The sequence below is a fragment of the Adiantum capillus-veneris genome, chromosome 24 (genome assembly GCF_014529385.1).
Source record: "Adiantum capillus-veneris isolate H3 chromosome 24, ASM1452938v2, whole genome shotgun sequence".
NCBI lineage: Eukaryota > Viridiplantae > Streptophyta > Polypodiopsida > Polypodiales > Pteridaceae > Adiantum > Adiantum capillus-veneris.
The window spans coordinates 20,209,833-20,230,354 of record NC_140954.1 but is presented as its reverse complement, the minus strand read 5'-3'; the positions used below and the strand labels follow the sequence as shown (position 1 = coordinate 20,230,354).

General features: G+C 43.4%; 1 long non-coding RNA gene and 1 pseudogene across 2 annotated transcripts; one reads left to right on the top strand and one right to left on the bottom strand.

The window, feature by feature from the left end:
- Positions 1 to 2,092: 2,092 nt before the first annotated feature.
- Positions 2,093 to 3,421, bottom strand: LOC147426055 (uncharacterized; annotated as a pseudogene).
- A 12,716-nt stretch (positions 3,422 to 16,137) lies between these two features.
- LOC147426054 (uncharacterized) lies at positions 16,138 to 17,109 on the top strand. Of its 2 annotated transcripts, none has more exons than XR_015186287.1 (2): positions 16,138 to 16,340; positions 16,548 to 17,109. It is a non-coding gene; the product is annotated as an uncharacterized LOC147426054 (long non-coding RNA). The 2 variants fall into 2 exon arrangements; XR_015186286.1 differs by having other exon boundaries at positions 16,541 to 17,109.
- Positions 17,110 to 20,522: the final 3,413 nt, after the last annotated feature.

The following is a 20,522-nucleotide window of genomic DNA, read 5'->3' as shown; positions in this document are numbered from 1 at the left end:
CCAACCAGTGATTACTAAATCACTTATTAAGTGTTAATGGTCATTTCTTGGAACCTTCACACTTGCACTTTCAAGGAAAGATGCCCACAAGCTGCCAAGGGGTAGTGGACAATTTCAACTTCCAAAGTTGACTTCAATTAGTATTGGCTGCTAGTTGAGCAGTTTCCTCTGCAAAGTCTAACCACGGGGTTTGGCAATGTAGATTTGAACCAAGGGGTTTGGATCAAGGTAACACCCAAGATTACATGTGCAATAGTACTTGAATTTCACTAATTTTCAATTAGTGTTCCTAGGCCTTTGCAGGAGGGGAATTTGGGCAGGTGCATTTGACTACAGGTAAGTGAACACTATGTTCAACCTCCAAGCATGCCTCTGATTTGGTTTTGTTTCTTTTTTTAGTATGTTTTTGTTTAATTTTCCAAGTAGGATGCATTAACTTCTATGTTTTCATCCATTTTTGCTCTTTAAGTGACATGGCACGATCACGTAGGAGCAGAGTATTTTGGACCGTAATGTCCAACATACATTCCTGCATTACGCAATTATGGACCCATATGTCGGGTTTGGCACGTGTTGTCACTTGGGGAACAACATGGTCTAGGAACTCAAGGAGTTTGGTTTAGCTAGTGTGGAGAAGGTTAATGAGGGTTTCTCTCACTCATGTCGTTGAGTGTTTGCAGTTGCCTCCACACACAAGTACATCTCATACTTGAAGGACATTCTTCTTATGGACATCCTTATCTGATTTTGGGCGATTGTCTATAAACCATGGAAAAACACACCTCAATATTGTCAGTTATCCAAAGAGGATAGGCAGATTACAAGTGTAATCTTATGCTAAAGGATATGCGAAGAGCGTACATTAGCACCAAGCAATCCAATTAGCTAGCATGTATGACTCTAGTTAGAGTTTGCTTACCATAAGGCCAAGCATGTTTGTGACTGGGTTTGGTCTCTTCATGATTAAGTCAGGTTGTCAACCTTGAACACTAGTTATGGTGGGGTTGTTTATTGATGCGGTAAGATAACAATTCAAGGACATATACCTTGCTGATGAGTTACGTCAGCCAATTATTTTCATGGAAAGTGAAACAAGGTACTCTTTCAAGTACATCTTAGTTGTGACGACTTGTTTAGCATGCTCATGTGGGCCCTAGACGGAGTTTACACACTATGTTGGTTATGGACCGGTTACACAAGACGCTTGCAAAAGGACAACAATGTGGAAGATCAAGATTCTCTTCTTGATTTCATTAAACCTCCTACTAAACCGTGTTTTGGTTAAATGAACAGTTGGATCCATGTAGGATGCCATGTGGAAAAATTAGTGTTCTTAAGAAGATACATCCTCTTTTGTTTTTGAGGATGAAAACGCTTCTCCAAGGGGGGAGGAATGTAATGCCAAGGGCAAACCCAAGGGAGGTCAAGGACTGACTACCAGTGGAGAAGGGATCGTAGGCCAAGAGAGCTATAAAGGGAGGTTGCACGGAGGATCTAGGACGACAGTTCCCTTAGTCTCATAGCCTTCTCACAAGTGAAGTATGCATGGAAAATTTCAAAGGGGACCATCAAATCCCCATATATATAAAAACTACCAAACGTCATTTTGGCTTGTTCCATCCGTCACAATATGTTGGTCTCTCTTACTAATGACATCATAGACTTTTAGGAGCATAAGATAGATAATTTGAACGACCCTTTGGTTGACAATCCACATGCACAGGATGGGATCATAGACAGTGAGAATATCCTTGAGGTTATTAGTATTAGAAATGACCTACTTGAGTACTTGGACATGCAAGTGATGAATAACTAAGTTTGTCTTGTATGTTGGGGAATAATAACCAAGATGTGTATCTCGTGTTGCTACTTTGAGTCGTGTGTCTTCCATTTTCTAGTAAAGGTTCATCGGACATTTAGTCATGTTTTTTTAGTCTTGTACGGACAAGTATGAGTGATGTTTAGAAAAAAAAAATTGTTTGATGTTTAGGGAGACATAAATGCATACCTTATATAGTTTTTCTGCCATCTTCCCAAGGGTAGATGCCATGCCATGTACTACATTTGCAAAGAGAAGGCTAATTTCCATCTTCTAATGTTCATCTCCTACGAGCTCTTCATGTTGCAAATGCTGTGTGTGCATCGTGAACTCATGTCTCTGTTTCTTCCCTTTCTTTGCTAATTCCCATCCCCGCATGAGGTCCTTAGTTGCCTCTACAAGGACAACGTTGAAGGTTTGTGTCCTTTTCCTGGTCTTCTTCTCTACACCACCATTTGTTGGCATTTTGTCGAACGATGTGGTGTTCGTTGTTCAATCAACCACATGAGGACTGTTACTAGAGCTACGACATGGAATTTGTGTATCAATAGGTAGCATAGCATCAGTAAGTGGAGCTTGACCCATTGTTCAAAGAATGTTAATTGTACAACATAGTAAACATGTCATTGCTAGTGCCCACACTAGTCATAGAAGGGTTCATTGCTCTGTCCATACCAAATATTTGATCCATGAGTTCATATAGCTCTATAGGAAAATTGCACTAAGAAATTTTCCCTTTTATGACTCACTCAATAGGTGTCATGGCCCATTATGAATCTCTTTCCGGAAGATGTATTCCTCTCCTAATCACTAATTTCTTGATATAAAGTAATGGAACGCTTTGTGCTTCTTGTATGCTTGCTACCAGTGAACCACCAAACCTTGCAATGCAAACAATGTCATGATATCAATCCATTGCTCCTCATTGGTTTTGATTTTTTGATACAAATCATAGTAAGTGACTGAGATCAAGTTGGTGTAGTAATGTTTTTTTCACTCCAGTAGAACTGCTTGGGCATGTAGATCCCAATGAAATCTACCATTCGGGGGTTTTTTAGTCTTGGGAGTTGTTTTTTCTTGTGCATTATGAGTGCATTGCGTTGACTTTTGCGACCTTTCTCGGAATGAGCATAAGATGCAGACTCCACTGAAACAGTAGGTAGGGGCACTTCCATAGGCGTGTACACTTCAGCGTGGGGGCACAAAGTCATCGGCAAGACATTCCCTTAATGCTTTGGAATTGAGTGGCTGTGGCTTGCAAATGATAAACATTTACCAATGCATGTGATAGAGCTAGTGGGTTGTGTGAAATATTCTCCTTGAAATTGGACGGACATAAAATGGTGTAGGGTGGCACAATTTGCCTTGCGTTTAGTGTCACAACTGCGTGTCGTTGTTGCGAATGTGATAATGCACTTGAATGATCAGCAAAGATAAATCTCCCAACATGCCCTCTCCATGTGGTTGGGACATCAAAATTAGTTCCACAAGCAATGTATGTTGCAGGATTGGGTCGAACAAAGTCGGTTGCAACATAATAGGTCTATATAATGGTGATGTCCCAAAGCAGGCACGAAAGGAAAATGGGTTTTGGAACAACATGTTGAACCTACAAGAGCAACAAGCATGGATCTTGGTCTCATGTTATGGATTTATTGGGAGGAGAAGACAATGATGTGTGGTCATTTGACACCAAAGAATCAATGAAATCATGTAGCCGAAGATGATGGTCAATATATCTATTGTTTTACACTTAGAAATAAGAATCTACCTCTCTAATTTGGCAACCTAACAATAATCTAGAAATTTAAAAGATGGCCTTTCAAAACCAGCATGCATGCAAATAGCAAATAGTGAAACATACCAAATTTCCTTTACAAAACATGTGGGAGCAACATTTGCTGACATGTACTCACTCATCTCTGCTGATTGTCCGCCCTGGTTGATTTGACACAAAAATCTGTGGTCTCTCTCAACGAGGTGAATAACTCACCCATCAAAGTAGATTGTTTTGCACCTGCAGAGAAAAAACTAGTCGTAATTTGACGTGGACCTGTACATGGCTTTTTTGTCCCAGCAAACCACGGTGATGGAAAGGTGATTGTAACATAAAGTCTTCCTAGATGCAAAAAGAAACAAACTCAGACAATCTTCAATCGCATTTTACTATAACGGACAAAGCCCTTGTGGAGGAATAGCTTCCCAACCTACACTACTATAGGTGGACACCCCATACATGATATGTCACTTGCAAAATAGAAGATACGAGCATTGTAAGGTAGCTCTCTCTCTCTCTAGGATTATTGCAAGGCACAAAAGACTGCAAAGTCCGAGGCAAGGAAGTTATCTTCTCGCCCATGATCTCAAAAGACTGAGAACCTTCACTTTGAATGTTTATCATGAAGAAGTAGAGTCAAAGTGCAGGAGCAATCTCTCTCTCTCTCTCTCTCTCTCTCTCTCTCTCTCTCTCTCTCTCTCTCTCTCTCTCTCTCTCTCTCTCTCTCTCTCTCTCTCTCTCTCTCTCATGATAACACAATATGTGCAGTTGAACGGGGAAAAAGCGCTTGCCTTGCTTGGTGTTGCTGTGAATTCCAAGCATCTCATTCCCCAGCTGGATATCGAACACTCGACCTTCTTGTTGGCAGGTTGATGTGTTGACCACGCGCCCACATGGATTTGGTTGTCCAACACTCCGCTTTGCAACATGATCATGCGCGGGCAAAAGTAAACTCGAGCCTAAAAAGTAAACTTAGCCACCCTCCAACAGACGTCCATTGTCATGACAATTGTGCCCGCATTTCCTGCTGTTGATCCCACAGTTCGGTCTTCATTCAAGACCCCCTAATCTTTAGTGTTGAGCCTCCCAGTGACCAGGGTGCGATCCAACTCTAAAACTACTATAACAAGGTCTTTTGCCCTACACATTCAACATTCAACATCTCATTGACCTATCTTCTGTGTGTGTGTGTGTGTGTGTGTGTGTGTGTGTGTGTGTGTGTGTGTGTGTGTGTGTGCGCGCGCTCCTTGCCGCATTGTCGAAGCAAGGGACTTGCCGATACACCATGTACAAGCCGCAGACGGCTCCAAGCACACAACTAGTTTAACTAGTAAGCTCAAAGAGGGCAATGGTGTGTCACTCACCGCCTTATGCTCCTTCCGTAGAGGATTCCTCGCCGCGAAGAAGAGGGAGACGCTGCTACGCCGCGCTCAACCGCCTCGCCGCCGTCGTGCCGCCGCAACACTCGATCGCACACTCTCTCTCTCTCTCTCTCTCTCTCTCTCTCTCTCTCTCTCTCTCTCTCTCTCTCTCTCTCTCTCTCTCTCTCTCTCTCTCTCTCTCTCTCTCTCTCTCACGCACACGCACAAGGAGATGGTGAAGGAGAAGGTGGAGATGGAGCAAGAGCAGTTTCTATTGCACAATGAGAGAATGACTCAATTTTAGGTTTAATTGGCTTTTATGTGAGCTCACCCCATTCACACTTGGGTGCCCATGCTTAGCCAACTAACCCTAGCATGTTCGTGTTAGAGTGCGCCTCTCATCGGCGATCACTCTACCTTTCCCTATTGGACCGACAAGCCCGGTGCCTGACTCTACTAATAAATAATACGGTTACAGTGTCCGTCGTAGGCGATAGGGTGTCCGTGAGCCACGAGGGTTAACATTGCCCCCCTTCCTGATGTAGATTCCGTCCTCGGAAGCTATTGAGTTGAAGCTTGGTATGTCCATGTTGTAGTGCATCTAGATTTGAATCTGCAAGGCAAAGTCACTGTGTTAGCAAGCGGAATTATATTGCCATAAATCATGAGGGGAATGTAAAGTACATGTGGAAATGAGTAAATGCAAGATTTATGAAATGTTAGACTGTCATTAAGGACAAATAAATTGCACTTTGAGTAAATTAATTAATCAAGAGTTTTGAGCTTATGGGTGAGTCTATCAATTAGTTAGCTATGACTAAGGTTAAAGCAACTACTCTAGTACTAGCTAAGCTAAGAAGATTATCTAAATGCAAGATTCCCTAATTATGCTTTTCAGCTTTGATTAGCCAACTCGCTCTCACAACTGCAAACAAAAGCTTGAAATGTTAACTATAAGCTCAATGGAAGTCTTTAAATTTTTTTTATTTTTATTTTTTTAATACTATTTTACTTTGGGTCACAATCATGTGACGTGTGTGCTTATTTTGTATGTCCGGGGTTTTTTGCTTCTCAAGGAAAAGCGCCCACACTGGGAACCTCGAGGGCTCTAGTACCATAGACAATACATGTGAGTGAAGTACCAATTCAAGCCAGGATTTCTCTTCCAGCGTAAGATTTTTCATTTGTGACACTTATGTTTTTTTTTTTGCTTCCATTTCCTTGGTATTCGCACTAGTGTTTTTTGTTGTTTGAGTGAGCAAGCCTTTCTCTGCCTAAAACATTCCTAAGGTCTCAAATACTCGGATAATTTTATTAGTTAGGCCTAGTGGTCAAGTAAATGAGTTAACCTAAAGTCACGGTCTCCTAATCTCCACGCTCATCCATAAGATTAAACTGGAGTTCAATCAACTTAAGCAAAGACAAATTTATACATCTATAATGGCAGATAACAATCATAACTATTGCACTCAAACAAAGAATGAAAAATCATTATTAGCAATTACACATATCCACCAACATGAATCATGGAAAGTAGTACACCTGGAGGTATGGAGTGGCTCATTTCGTTGAAGCAGATGTCCTCAGCCATGTGGATGGAGATCCATATAAGTCCTACCTAACACATCCAAAAACAGGCACTATACCTCTAGGAGGCATGTCAGTGTGAAAAATTAAAACTCCTAAAAAACAAACTCAAAACACAATCTAGACCCCTAACCTACCTATCTGTCACCCCTTTTAGAATCAAGGAAAGAGGATATTATATAAACCGGGTGGCCACCCTAAGGCTAGGCCTCTATCCTCATCATCTAGATAAATAAAATCGTTGTCCGTGAGGCCATAGTCTTCCTCGGTCTCTATTAGTTCCTCTTCATCATCCTCTTGTGCAAGCATGCTAATCAAGAACCTCGCGATGCGTGGATACTCATCTTGTGCAAAAGAATAAGCATGTGCCATTGGAGACACATTCGCTACTGGGTATGGATCACTAGTTAGCCATAGACGTATCAGCCATTCTAACTCCTCAAAATTTCTCTCACATGCAAGGCTCTCTATCAAATCCCATTCGCAAGAAAGTATAGGGTAGCATACGTAGAACACTTGAGGAAAAGACAAAGGGTACCTTTCATCAAAAATAGAAGTGCATGCCTCTGGTGAAGTAGCCATTTCTGACAAGACAGATAGATTTGGTTAGGCCTTTAAAACATAAGAGTTGTTTTTGTGTGTTGCTTGAATTGACACGGTGAATTTGGACTTATATGTAAGATCTGATAGGGTGCTCTCTCGTTGCTAGTCGCTCTTGCTCTTTACTATTTTTGTTTTTTGTGAGTATAAGGCTATATATATACATTCCCTAAGATTGGAATTGAGAGGTCAGGGAGCAAGGTTGAGAGGGGAGCAAGTGAATGATTGATGTTAGCAAACACTCCCCCCTTCCTTGGGTAGATCATACCTTTTGGAATGAGGTCGTCACCTTTTGAAACCAATTGTTCCAAGTTGTTATGGGTGAAGGTTTTAACCAATAGTATTCGACCGCCCTATGCGTTTCATCTAGTTGCAAGGGTGGTAAGGTACTCTCCCATGATTTTATTTGCAACGTTGTTGTAGGTGGTGAACTTACCCCGGGAGGTGCAAACTCTTTCGTGCTTGTATGGATATGTACAGTGGTAGGTGGAGGTTGTGTCGAAGCTTCTATTTGCGTATAGGATTCTTCCCTTTTTGCCTCTGCGGTTTATCTTGGGGGTCTTGGATTGGATTTGGAAACACTTGTGGTGTTTTCAGAGGCTCTTTATGGTTTTCTCTTATTCGGTTTTCATTTGGTTCCATGTTACGGTTTTCTTTGTCGGTCTTTCCCTTTGTGGTATTGGTTCTAGTCTCCATTGTCTCGATTGAATCTGAATCATCCTCGAGGTCATTCATATACACGGGGTCATCTCCTGTTCCTATGTTTGTTTTGGAACTTGGCTTTGAATTTCCCGTATTCTGCGGCCTCTTCCTTCGTGTCTTCTTTTTCTTTGCTTGGATAACTGACGCGGTATCTCTCTCTTCGAGGATATGGCCTGGCCCTTGAAGCATGGACCGTGTAATCGCATAAGCGGGTGCGACGGGTGGTATTGGCGATGTCACACTAGCAATTTCGACCAAATTTAGGGGTGTGATTTTAGGCGCATTTGGGTTATAGGGGCATTGGGCAATCAAGTGATCTATGCCACAACGATTACTTGTGAGTATTGGCATTGCAGACGTGCTCCCTTGATTCATTTGCATCTGTGCAGCATTCTTTTGCAGCCTAATAGGGCACTCCGCTGCCCGATGTGGTCCACCACACTCGTAGCATTGAAGAGGTGGCCTCCTAGTCTGGGTGTTGATATTTTGACCTCTGGATGCGAGAGCAGCAGCTTGATAAACCGGCTTGACTTGCCCCCAACAATCTTCCATGTAGTATATAGGACACTCTTCCAATGTATCAAGTCCGTAGGCAATACTAGTGTCTATTTCCTCCTCACAGCCATCTGCATAAGCATTTGATGGCTCGCAACCCACTTGGTTCATAGGGGCGACTCTTGGATGCGGGGGTTGCGGTCCTAGCACAAGAGGTGGTAGCGGTGTAGCTTGTACAACATTTTGAGATCTAGGGACCATGTGTTGCGGTAGTTGCTCAACAAGTGGAGCAGGCATCGATACAAGAGCTCGAGGTGCATCCGTCCAGGCTACAGGTGGTCTATTTGCCATCATACGTTTGATCATTAAACAATCCTTAGCTTGGTGACCATACCTACCACATGCGTTGCAAGTTCCATTAAATTTTACTCTAAACGTAGGGCACTCACTAGTGCTATGTGGACCTAAGCAAATGGAACACCATTGTTGCTCCCTTCTTGGATGCATGTGACTATTTTGAGGGGGTCGATTATCCTTAAGAGACTCTTGGATTGCCTTGGTGAGGTCTGTCAAGAATGTCTCAAATACCTTTGGCTCATTGGCAATGGGCTTTGCAGTCATGGGTTCATACTCAATGGCTTGTGAGCTAGTGGATCTCGTGTCAGTAGACACCCTCATGCCTGCTATCATCAAGTTGTCCTCTAATTGGATTGCATTGGCAGTGACATCTTCCCAGGTTGTGATACCTCTAATCACTAGTCCATTATAGATTCCTTCATTCCTCAACCCTCGAATGAATCGATAGAGTTTAAGTGCTTTAGACGACTAATGAAGTCCCTTACTGACTCTCCTTCCTTACGTTCGGCCTTCTGTAGTTGAGATGCTACACCCCAAAGCACACCTTCTCGTATGTACTCCTTTAGAAACAACCTTCGAAGGGTAGGGTAGATTGTTTTCTCGTCCACCCTTAGGGTTCTATACCAATCTCCAGTCTTCCCACTTAATGTCAAGCTTAAGGCATTGCACTTATGTAGTTTGTTGCGTTCCCCTAAGGAATCACATACTTGTTCAAACACTTCAATGTGTTTTCTAGCATCTTCGTCCCCATTGAATTTTTGCGTGAGTTTGGCAATTTGTACTGCCTTACTTCTAGGCTCTCTATCAGATGCATGACGCATATTTTCCGCGATAGATCGACCTATGGTTTGAGCAAACGCTGCCAAGTCACCTATGTGAGGAGGCAGGGCCAGTGGAGGTACTCTTGGAATCATATGTGGGAGAGGGACGGGTACCGGTCTTGGCATATGTGTGGATGATGCAGGATATGGAACATAACCGGGCATAGGTCCACTCGGATAAGGGCTAGGGAGCGGCACTCGAGGAGCATAAACAAGTGGTACAATTGGAGGTGTGGGGGCCATGTGTGCATAAGGGGCTAGAGGCACATACGGTCGAGGCCCCATATTAGGTACTACGACACTAGGTAGTGGCACTGCGCTTACCGTAGATGTCATCGGTACATTCTCTGTCAGGCTTATCCCTGGAGTGAGCACTGTGTTTTCCTTAATAGAGGGTTGAGCCAAGTTAGGGAAGCTAAAGTTGTCGCTCGGAGGCTCAGATTGCATAGAGACCCCAGGTGAAATGACGTAAGATGGGTCCATGGGGCTCATTAGAGGAGTCTCCATTTGTGATAGAGTAGGCTGTTGAGCCTTGCTCGTATCCAGAAATCTCATGGGGCCAGTTGAGAGTATATTTACCCCTCGGTTTTGCCTTTCTGATTGAATAATGCCATGGATAACATTACAGATCATTTTCTGTTGATCTTCGATGCTCGTGGCACTAGAGGTGGATTGTACAATCTCTATCCATCCTACATGGTAGGCGTGGCCAGAGTGTAGATCCGTCAACACCTCAGTGTGGAGGTCGTATGTCCAATGATCATTAATGAACAATCCTTCTAGAGTCGACGTGTTAACGGTTTCTTGTGAGGTAGAAGCAATGTTGCTCCCCGTGGTTTTACTTGTCACCAACGGTACTCTAGAGGGAACTTCTGAAGGAGGCAGCTCAACAGGGCCTTCTTGGTAAGAAGTTGGCAGGATATCCACATGGACACTCTTTGGGGGTGTGGGGTCCACGTGCGATGTGAAAGGAGAGTCCGCTTCCCCACCCCCTTCGTGTGCTTCATTTGCATCAGGTTTCGAGCGAGTAGCTCTACCTAATGTTTCCATGAAACGGCTAAACATACTAGTACTAGGCTGTGGAGCTTTGGGAGGTGCATGGCCTTCTCTCTCAGTGTTTTGGGTAGGGTATGCTTCCATGATTTCTGAGTCGGAGGAGGAATCACTAGCGGCTATTTTAGGGTCTTGGGTGGTGCTACCTTGTGTCCCCGCTGAGGGTCTAGATCCTATCGTGGATGGGTAATGGGTGTCCGTATGAACAGAGGCACCCTCAATGTGCTCGTGTTCTAGCACCCGCCCAGAGCGTAAGTGCATGTGCTTTTGATACCCTAAGGTGTCAAAAAGCTGCTCTAGGAGGCCTTGTGACTAGTTTTTAGCGTGTTTTTTGTTTGTTTTTTTGCTAGATTTTTTAGAGAGTGTCGTGGAATGGGCCGTGTGATAGCTCGAAACGAGCGTATCGGTCAGAGGGTCGTGCCGTGCTTTATAGCCCTCCGTTTGGTCACTCTATGCCCTCGGAATCCCTAAAACTATCAATTTCCAGTAGGGAACTAGGCCCAAACTAGAAAGTCTAAGGGTGCAAGTGGGAAGAGAAGGGAGGAGAGTGGAGGACTTGTCCCACATGTTCTCATTCCCTCTTGAGGGAGTAGGGTATATATATAAGAGTGAGTCTAGTTTATATCATAGGACTGAGGCCTAGGCCTGGGCCTGGGCCTGGGCTTGGGCTTGGGGAACTGATTTCGATCTAACTTTTATACAACCCAACCCGTCCGTTTTTATAACTCACGTTTTTTATTTTCGAAAATCTAACCTCCCCCTCGCTCACGTTTTTATTTTTTGATTTTTTTAAAAAATATTTTTTTTTCCAAATTTTTTTTGATTTTTTTTGAGATATTATTTGGTACGCGTTTTGGTGCGCGTTGACCTCACCTAACTATTTACTGTCCCACCTACCTACTGACCTGCTAATCAGTGGTTCACCTAATTACTAACCTACTTAATTAACTAACTGGGCGCCTAACTGTGCACAAACCAGAAAACACAGAAAACACAGAAAATGCAGAAATTGAAACTTGACAGAAATGTGCAGTGAAAACACAGAAAATGCAAAAAAAAACAAGAAATGCTAACTGTGTGTAAACAGAAAAACAGAATTTTGCTAACTGTCTAACTAATACTAAATGTATGCAGCAGAAAACACAGAAAATGCAAACTATGCGCAACAGAAAAACAGAATTAACAACTTGCAGAAAAAATAAGCCTTCCTCTCCCTCTTCTTTCCTACTGCAAACCACTCATACAAGAAGCACAAAGTGCCTCTTGGGCTTAGTGCAGGGCTATTCCCCGGCAGCGGCGCCAAAAATGTGCGCTCCTTGCCGCACTGTCGAATCAAGGGACTTGCCGATACACCGTGTACGAGCCGCAGACGGCTCCAAGCACACAACTAGTTTAACTAGTAAGCTCAAAGAGGGCAATTGTGTGTCACTCACCGCCTTATGCTCCTTCCGTAGAGGATTCCTCGCCGCGAAGAAGAGGGAGACGCTGCTACGCCGCGCTCAACCGCCTCGTCGCCGTCGTGCCGCCGCAACGCTCGATCGCACACACACTCTCACACACACACTCTCTCTCTCTCTCTCTCTCACACACACACACACACACACACACACACACACACACACACACATACGCACAAGGAGATGGTGAAGGAGAAGGTGGAGATGGAGCAAGAGCAGTTTCTATTGCACAATGAGAGAATGACTCAATTTTAGGTTTAATTGGCTTTTATGTGAGCTCACCCCATTCACACTTGGGCGCCCATGCTTAGCCAACTAACCCTAGCATGTTCGTGTTAGAGTGCGCCTCTCATCGGCGATCACTCTACCTTTCCCTATTGGACCGACAAGCCCGGTGCCTGACTCTACTTAAATAAATAATACGGTTACAGTGTCCGTCGTAGGCGATAGGGTGTCCGTGAGCCACGAGGGTTAACAGTGTGTGTGTGTGTGTGTGTGTGTGTGTGTGTGCAGGAGGTGGGCTATGCACGAAACTATTTGACACCTCCATTTTCAAAAATGATGGGGTGGGGATCACATGGTGCTCACTTGGAGATCACTTTGGGATCTTTGGGATCACAGAAGGATCACTGAGGAATAGACGGGTTCACAAGGCGATCACATCACGATTGGGATTCACACGTGATCATGGCGGGTGTTCACTTTGACTTTACTTAGGGCGGATTCACAAACGTCCACGGACAAGCTGGCGGATGTCCTCAACATGTCCTCCTATGTGGCACCAAAAAGTGCATTATTTGTCCGCAGACATGCATGAAGCTTTCACAAACAACCGCCCACACTTTTTCTTTTTTTGTCTCACATTCTCCCCATAGCTCTGTATTTTCAAAACAGTAAACTACCATCAACAGGCACTCCATAAGCTTGATGACTAGATCATCTTTCTCACACATGTTAGCTTTGTACCAACATACAACACAACAAGGATCTATGACTGCTGCGAGTAACAAATCTGGCCATAAACACAATTACTTGACAAACCAACAATAAACAAAAAGATTGTTCTGCTTTCATCATTTCTCTCTCGACTCATATATAATTTCGATACAACTTATAAAATTCAAATTTTCTCGCATACATTGAAATAATCATGAAACCTCATGAAGCAATGAACGTGCTAACGGTCGCAACTCGCGCCTCTGACAAGTAGCAGCTATATCGCCTCGAGCCTCTTCAATCCAACTCATATCAAAAGTATCTTTGTGAAGAATGCACATGTTATGCAAAACAAGACATGTGGCAACCATGTGTGGCATATTGGTTAGATCCATGTCACATCTTTTCAATAGAATTTGAAATCGAGCTTTCAACATGCCAAAAGCCCTTTCAATAGGCATGCGAGTACTAGACTGCACAAAGTTCCAAAGCATTTTCTCTCTTGATAACCCTACCTTTCCTCCCTTGAATGGAGGCAGCATATAGCTTTGAGCAGGATAAGCACAATCTCCTAGAAGACGGTAGTGTCCAAAGTCCCCTCGCAACATCGAGTACTGCCATCTTTAATAACAACACATTAGAGTTGAAATGCACACGTAGATTTAACCAAAGAGATTGACTCATAACAAAATACAAAACCAATTGATAACTTCATCTATCCACAAAGCAAAACAAAGTTTAATACTAGCAAATAGCAATTTTCCAATTTTGCCTTTCCTCCCTTGCAAACAATAGATACAATTACATCAGCATTTAGACTCCACATTATCCTCACTTTCGCATGCTCCAAAATATCCAAACGTCAAGACTCCATTGCATTTGCTGCAGATAGCAAAGCCTCACCTTTGGAGGCAGACTCTTGCAAAACGCCAAGATACCACGATCGTTCTCCCTAACTTGGGCAATGACTTCTTCCATATGTGCATACTTTCTTCCACCGCGCACCTTTACTTGAGGACCGCTAGTTGAGCCAATGGTGGTTGATACTGATCCACTTCCATCCTTCCCTTCAAGTGTCGTTGTTGGTGATGCGATGCTCCAACATCTCCTATGCTCTCCCCTGAAGTAGATGCATGACTATACACCTTAACATGAGCCCAATCATGCATGTACTCGTTTACAATATCATACCACTTGCATTCCCTTTGTGTGTCATTTCCAGAAATGGAGTTGTGCAGCTTGTCTGCCTTATACAATTCATACACACGACTCCACTTCTTCCTACATGCCTCACTATCCTTGTCAAAATATGAGTACAAGGCTAACAGTTTATTAGCTATCTTGGACCATAAATCAGTTCCCTGTTTTTGAGGCTTGTTGAAATCATCCTATAGGGCACCTCACTCATGGCAAAGATTGACCACCCAATGATCTTTCCACATTTCTTCATTCATGCTCGCTTCTTCACCCTCCTCAGCTATTGCATCCACCTTTGTTGTCTTGATTTTCTGTATCTTTGCTGGTGGCTTTGCTGCAATCGCATTGTCGTTCGTGCTTGTCTCCTGAGTACTCCCAGCTTTTCTAGCTCACCGCTTCACATTACTTGCTCCATCCTCTTGGGATTCCCGACCATTGTTGCTTCTTGGGTGTGGTCCTGGTTGTGCAGTGAACAATGCTGGTGGTGGTGTTGGAGTAGGCGCAGGTGGCACACCCCAGAACAAGTGCGAGGTGGAGGTCATCATTGGAGTAAAGCCATCATTTAAAAATTCGGGTTGAGTTAATGAACAGGAATTGGGTATCGCAGAACCTTGACTGAGCTCCGTGAAGTGTACCTCTTCCTTGTCAAGGTTCTCAGCATCCAACAATCGTTGCATGGCCATCACTCTTCACATTGCAAGGGACAAGGTCTCTCTCTCTCTCTCTCTCTCTCTCTCTCTCATGCATGTCCATATTCAGATTCAAAAACAGCTAGCAGAACATCCCTCTCAACATGCACATGTCTTCATGTACTTCTCACAACATACATCGAATTCAACTAGCAAAATCTCTCTCTCTCTCTCTCTCTCTCTCTCTCTCTCAAAACACACACACAACACTATTTGAATGCATGTTTTCAACCATTATTCATCACACAATGATCCTCTTCATACAATATACAACAAAATCCAACTTCAATCTCTCTCTCTCTCTCTCTCTCTCTCTCTCTCTCTCTCTCATGCATGTCCATATTCAAATTCAAAAACAACCAGCATGAGATCCCTCTCAACATGCACATGTCTTCATGTACTTCTCACATCATACATCAAATTCAATCAGCTCTCTCTCTCTCTCTCTCTCTCTCTCTCTCTCAAAACAGACACACAACACTATTTGAATGCACGTCTTCAACCTTTGTCAGCACACAATGCTCATCTTCATACATTATACAACACAATCTCAACAAAATCCATCTTCAATCTCTCTCTCTCTCTCTCTCTCTCTCTCTCTCTCTCTCTCACACACACACACACACACACACACACACACACACACACACACACACACACACACACACACATGAAGTAGTCACTTTATGCACTGATCGAAATAGACAAGGGTGCTTGATGAGAGTGTACCTCTCTCTCTCTCTCTCTCTCTCTCTCTCTCTCTCTCTCTCTCTCTCTCTCTCTCTCTCTCTCTCTCTCTCTCTCTCACGCGCGCGCGCGCTTGACAACCTAGAACAGAATTCAAACAGAAAAACTTATGTTCATTACCTGGAGGAAGCTTAGCCCAACAACAACGACTCTATGTGATAGGGAGATGAAAATGTTGGTGTGCTTCGTTTATCAAGTGTTTCAAAAAAACTGTCAGCACGATATTCTCTTGGCGGGAGTCACGTAGAGCCACTCGCAGGTTGTGCCGGCGAGGGGGGGGGGCGGTGTCGCCCAAAAATCAAACCATGAGGGGCGTGCGTTGGCAGTCCACGCAATGCCCATTTGTTTGTTTGTGAAACGAGTTTAAGAATGTCCGCTTAGCCTATGTGGAGTTTTGCCATTTGATAACTTGTATAGTGGGAGTTTGTCCACGGACGTTTGTGAATCCCCCCTTAGGGTTCAGATGGTGATCACTTGTGGGGGTATTAATATGCCATCGAACGGCGCAAAACCAATCCCGCCCCCCCCCCCCCCCATTCAATAGGGGCCATTGATCCACCTGACAGGTGGGGTGTCAAATAATCACGAGGGTAAGCTGCATTGCTCCGTCACTTCCTATAGGGATAGGGTTTCGCGATACTGCAGCGGCACGCACCCATGTCCGGAAACAGCGACCCCCGTCCCGATCCGCTACAGCAGCAGCTCCCTCTCAACAAGCACAATCTCAAGAGCGATACAGAAGGTGGTGTAAGGCGTAGTTTTGTGTGTGCACGCGTGCGTGTATGAGAGAGAGAGAGAGAGAGAGAGAGAGAGAGAGAGAGAGAGAGAGAGGCGTGCAGGAGTGCTTTCTTATTTGTCTGAGCTCAAGGACTTTGATCACTAAGTTCTAAAGCAATTATTTTATGGAAACTAAGCTGAAGTTGAATCTAATGTTTGTGGAAGCTGCTAGGGATGCTATGCATGAGATACTGGATGGCGTGCAGTAAGGATGTACGAGCTCAGTTGTGCCGTGTATAAGTCTTATAGTTGTCAGATTCTACAGTCGAAAAGGCCTGTTGGTATTGGAATAATTCATGTTCTTGTTTACTCAAACCTTGCTAATGTCTGTGTTTTGCTTCTACACTTTTCCATTTGTCTAAGGAGAGATTGTGTAGAGCATTGCATGAATTTTGTTGTGCTTTCTCATCCCTTTTGAATGCGTTTTCTGTTTCTTGTTGTTAGTGCCTATTCTCCTTGTCTTTCGCCATTTTAGAAACTCATTTTGTTGATTTCTATGTCATGTGTATTTGCATGTTTGCGCGAGCATGTGTGCAGGGGAGCATTTACTGGCAGCAAGTTTTACAGTATATCTACTATGGGTCACACGAACTGCAAAGGTGAATTTGGGTTGGCATGGACTTCTCTAGAAATCACACACACACACACACACACACACACACACACACACACACACACACACACACACACACACACACACACACACACACACACACACACACACACACACACACCCACACCCACACACACACACACACACACACACACACACACACACACATTTTTACATGTACATGTTTGTGTTTCTGTGTAAATCTATGTATGTATCTATCCACCTTTTCACTGTTCTGGTTTAAGGGTTAAGGCTAGATTTTGAGCAGTTCTCAGTTTTGTGATGGGTGACTTCACTGGCGAGAACTTTCTTTTGTGATCTTACTGAGATGAACAGACCCATAGTGGAGCTTCTGCCAGTGGAACCTCTTCTTTCCAGGTTCCGACTGTGCATCAATATGATAAGCTCCTAGATAGAACTGAGGTGGGCTAATACTTCCTTCTTTTGAAATGGAGGTTTCGCTCCCATCTAACAACGAGACGATACTTGAAGAATCAAAATGCTTGAATGGCTTGTAGTTAAAAATTCTTAAGAATATAGTTGAAGTGTTTTGATGTACTGGCCTTCAGAGTTTTAGGGGCGAGGAAGCTTATTGAAGCTTGATTTTGCAGAGCTCTTGAACCTTGTTTTATTTTGTTTTTCTTTTCTATGGTGGGGGTATTCATGCGTTGCCGGATGTTACGAATGAGATGAGCCTCTTGCAATTGTGTTAGGTAAAGAGTAATGGTAATGTGAGCATATCTTTTGGACTCTTGTTTAATCATCCTTATTTTGGAGTATGTTCTTTTTTCGAATTCTCTCGTGCGGAACATGTTTGTGTCTTGCTGGTGGGATAAGGTTATGGGCATGGCTTTATCTCACTGTTTGCAGGGCCGTTCACATCTAGCAGTCATTGGGCAGTTTCTGTCCAAATATTCAAGAAGTTGAAGGGAAAGTTGTCTTTGTACTACCTTTAGATGTTGAGGTACGAAGTTATTAAAGACATTAGTAGTTGGAATGGATTTTGGTTTAAAGACAAGGTTCATCTCTGTGCAAATCTGTCGGGTGTGATGAGAATGTATACCAGCCAAGAGGCAGGGTCTACTTAATCATGTCATCACTGCGATGTTTATTGTGATTTGGAATTCTTTGGTGTAAATTGACTATATTTGTAGGTTTTACACTTTATTGATCTTTCATTTTGAAGTTAGAATAAATAATTTGAATGTTGTAGGTGCAACTGTGCCTAATCCAGGTTCTTTTGAGCGCTCGCATATACACAGCTAGAAGAAACATTAATTCAAAGGTCAAATAGACCTTCTGTTGGTTAGAAATTTTGCTGGACTTGCTTTGACTAGCTTTGTGGGTAGTAGTGCATTTCATTGGGGGGACTCTGCACAGCATGAGCCGAATGTGTTCAGTTTTTGTGAGGCTGTCTCTAGTGTAGCACATTAAGCTCATTCTGATAGATCTTTGAAAATGTCATGCCAAATTTATACGGATTCATGATGCTCTCTGATGTGAGGATTGTGTGAAGGTTAATTTTGGCTGCCAAAGCTTGACTAATGGACACCACAGTATGCGATTCCTGGTTGCCCCGGATAGGGTCAAGCTCAAATACCCACCTGCTTCTCAGCTGCTGGGTCCACAATCCACCACCCTTAGAGTGGCAACCTAGCCTTGCATATCCATGTTCCTTGCAATGACCACATACTACATGGACTTATTCTTGCAATTGAATGCGAGGAGCATCACTGAAAATGAATATATTGATAATTGGACATAAATCTCAAATGCCTCAAGCCTCAATGATAAATCAATAAATCAAGTTCAACTACAAGCATATTGTCATTGGCGCCAGCCAGAACATGCCATTGTGAATGCCAAACAAATTGAAACAAAACAATGAAACACAGGTACAAAATCAACTACAAGCATAATGTCTATGGCATCAGCCACAAGTCGGCATTGTATATGCCATATGAATTGAATCAAAATAATGAAACACAATAAAAGTCTGCATGCTCTTCAAAGCATGCACATAGGACAAAATACTCAAATCGTTTTGTGTTGAGGAAGGTATCACTCCATAGCTTTGGCAACTTGTAGAGAGGATGACGCATGGTGGCCATTGCATGGATGGGACGTCTCATGAAAGTCCATCGTCTCTCCACACACTCCAATATATCGGATCGGCTGGAAATTGAGTTGTGCCTAGCAATTAGAGTCCATAATGTACACTCAATCATTGATAGATAGTATCATTGTAGTACATAAAGGGGGAGCCTCTTACCGTTTAGCAGACAACAAGGAGCATTTGGAGATATAGTCTTTCATTTGTAAAAACAAATGAAAGACTAGACCCAAGGTCGATCCCTCCATATCTGTAAATCGAAGGAGGATGTATACAGGCTGAAGTGCCACTGACAGAGCATGCACTTCTTGCCAAAAACTCTCATCAAGGATCCGTCTCTACAAGTGCTTTGTAGGCGCCTCCTTGGATTTAGACATGTGTTGCCATTTTGGATCCACGATTGTATGAAGGAGTTGATCTCTAAGCTTGTAGAGCCTTTACAAAACCAAGTAAATGTATGCAAATCTGATTTGGAAGAGCGCACCATATCCAAAGTGATATGGTTGTGAAAAATAGCAAGATCTTGATGCTTTTTGTGGAAGAACGTGGTAACCTTTGTAGCATCTGCAACTATGGGTTGCACCCATGAAAGTTTCCCAATATTCTCCATAAGCAAATCTAAGCAATGTGCAGCACACGGAGTCGACACTATGCCGGGAAACTCTTCCTTGACCATCATTCCCATTGCCTTACAATTTGCCACATTATCTGTCACTACCTGCACAACATTCACCTTGCCAACCTTTTCTATCGTCCTTTGATGTGACCATACATAAACTCAATTGTGATCTTTTCCCTTGCTTTTCTTGCATCCACAACACGCAAGAAATAGGTGCCCAAACAAGAGGACACAAGAATAATTATTATGTGGCGTTTGCGAATGTCGGCCCGCCCATCTGAGATAATGATGCACCCAAACTCCTTCCATCATGCTTTCATTGGAGTAAGTGCATTTTCAATTAAGGCCTTTTACTCATCTAACATGGTGGTCCGCATCTTGGTGTAATCAAGACCCATGTGTTAGTAGGCCCAACCTGCGCAATTGCTTTTACCATTCTTTTCCATTGATCTATGCACAAAACATTGAAAGATATGTTGTACTCAATAAGAGTGGGACATATCTCCACGCCACCCTCTGACGCTCTTTAGTCCAAGCGTGCGAAGAGATGCGACTAGACAAAGTGGTTTGCTTTGGTTTGTCAGATGTATCTGTATCACGTGGAAAGAGGTCATCAATCATTGTCGCCAACACGTGCCCTTTTCCTGCCAGTAGGGGGTTGCGTGGAAGGCGAACCTTCCCCAACCTGTGTCTGCATACCTAGACTCTCCAAATCTTTAACAAAAGCATCCCGTAAAGCATCCTGCATGTTGGGAGTACCTTGCATTGTAGGTGCACCTCCCGGAAAATACTCCTCAATGAG